This window comes from Dendroctonus ponderosae, unplaced genomic scaffold, assembly GCF_020466585.1.
Source record: "Dendroctonus ponderosae isolate FM_Combo_2020 unplaced genomic scaffold, Dpon_F_20191213v2 Dpon_F_20191213_7, whole genome shotgun sequence".
Taxonomy (NCBI): domain Eukaryota; kingdom Metazoa; phylum Arthropoda; class Insecta; order Coleoptera; family Curculionidae; genus Dendroctonus; species Dendroctonus ponderosae.
This window is the reverse complement of record NW_026018916.1, coordinates 664,973-667,064: the sequence shown is the minus strand read 5'-3', so window position 1 is coordinate 667,064 and position 2,092 is coordinate 664,973. Positions and strand designations below refer to the sequence as shown.

General features: G+C 39.7%; 1 protein-coding gene across 2 annotated transcripts in view; it reads left to right on the top strand.

Annotated features, from left to right (window-relative positions):
* Positions 1 to 457: 457 nt before the first annotated feature.
* LOC109536522 (tropomyosin-1) overlaps positions 458 to 2,092 on the top strand; it is a 3,948-nt gene continuing 2,313 nt past the window's right edge. The window contains exon 1 of one of the 2 annotated variants that reach the window (XM_019902781.2): positions 458 to 561. The gene's annotated coding sequence lies outside the window, so the exon portion shown is untranslated. Of the gene's footprint in view, positions 562 to 583; positions 733 to 2,092 lie in introns of those variants that run through there. The other variant, XM_019902782.2, reaches the window with a different exon arrangement.

Genomic DNA, 2,092 nt, shown 5'->3' with positions numbered 1-2,092 from the left:
CTTTTTGAGTTGCAAAATCCACTTGAACGTGACTCTGTTTTTTTTCGAAGTTTCTCGAGAACCATTCGAGCCAGAGAATTCGATTTGGCATCGTTGGATGGAGAATTGAATGGGGGGGGGGTCATGGAACCCAATAACCCCCCCGCCCTGGATCCGCCCTTGAAAAACACGACAATTTAGACAATTTCAGATGGAGCATTTTGAAAATTCCTGCCTTGTTCAGTCGCATATCAGTTTAGGAAACTCGCAAAAAAACAACCGATCCAGTTACCAAAACCAGATAAACTTTTATTTAAAAAATTCGAACAATCGATGATGAATCCTAACTAGTGTTTTGTTGCTTCCCCCTTAGCCATTGCGAAGAAATGTTCAGTTCACACCGAAGATTCCCCAGCAAAACGAAATTTTCAGGACCGCTGATCGCGCCTTAAGTGAAAACTGGTGGGGAATAAAGCGAGGGGAATTGGAGACGCCTCCCGAAATTTTGGGGACGCTGTGCGCCGCGACGCCTTTGTAGCTTTTAGGACAGCGTACGTTTCCGAAGCGCCGTCAGGAATAAAGGTAGGTGCTGTCTGGTGTTTATTCGCGATTAATCCGCATTTTGCTTCAAAGAAAAAAAATTGCCAACCGCTGCTTAAATCGGACGCATCGAGTGAATCGCGACGGTTTCGTTCAAAAAAAATCGTATTTTTGTTCGGTGAAAAAGTGCCCATTTGTGCGGTGGTTCTGAGGGTAAGAAAAGCGTGGAATGTGCGGAATATAACCTCGAATCTGATCGCCGACTAAAAATAAGTAAAGCAGCTTTGCGTGCTGGGAGTTACTTAATATAGACACGGGGGCTCTTTGCTGAATTCAATTTATTTTCTGGTTTCCGATGCAAATTTTGGCTTCGCCCAGGACCCGAAACATGCACTCTTTGCTTTGGCAGGTGGTTTAAAACCGTTTTTTTTTCACTAAACATAAATAAACATACAAATAAATTCGGGAGGCTTGATGGGAATCTTGCTGCTTATTTAGCCAGAAATTTTTGAAAAATCTCCAAAAGCTTGCTGGAAATGTTTTTCTAAAGATTTTTCTAAAGAAGCTGCCCCAGCCTCATTTTGCTTTTATTACGCAAATTTCGCAAAAAGTAAACACGAATATTTCCCAGGATCATTGGAGCACCCACGCCCCTGATTTGGTGCCAAAACCCACCAAGTTCGCTCAAAATAGACCGCGCATCTATCGGAWTCGCTTTTGCTGACTTTTTTTGGAAATTTGGCTATTATTGGAGCAAGCTTTTGATCCAGTAATATGTTTACTTGAAGTGGAAGCTTAGAGTTTGCTTATGAAAACGCAATTTATATAACGATCAGGTTTGCATGCAGTTTTTTAATTTGGAACGATTATTCGAGGCATTTTGAGGAAAAGTTATTGTTAAAGTGTGTAGGTGGACTGGAAATGATTTCGTCTTTAATCCAATTTTAAACAGCATCATTGCGGCAAATTGCATCGAATTTAATTGAAGACTTTCTCCTGATTTTGTCAATGAAAAAATGTTCTACTTGAGACACTATGAGGAACGCCTTTTTTAATATTACATGACAACCTTTCTAATAATAAAAGGAAAATGTGGAAAGAGTGACCAGCATTTCGCCATGTGTATTAATAGCCATCCACTCATTTGTGTCGACCTACATTCTCAATTTATTTTGAGGAAGCTATTTCAAACATTGGAGGATGAAGTTACAATTTCAAAAACAATCAGAGCATAAAAAGAGTGTTCAACCATTTTTTGTGCGAAAGTTACGAATGCTACAACATTTTTCAAAGAGCCAAGAAATGTTCAAAAATGATTAGTGCACCGACCCAAAAAAAATCAGTTGGCACTCAAGAATTCCTCACTTGCCCTCAAAATCGCAGCGAGTTTTGCGGTAAACAATGCGGCTCTGAACAAACTTTTCCAATTTTTGAAATTTTCGAGCCAAAACTCTCAAAACACCCTTGAAGTCAATAAAACTCTTGCGAAACTTCGAAAAAAGCAGCGTCATGTTCAAGTGGATTTTGCAACTCAAAAAAAACCACGCAAATCTAAAACTTCTTGAATTCAAGC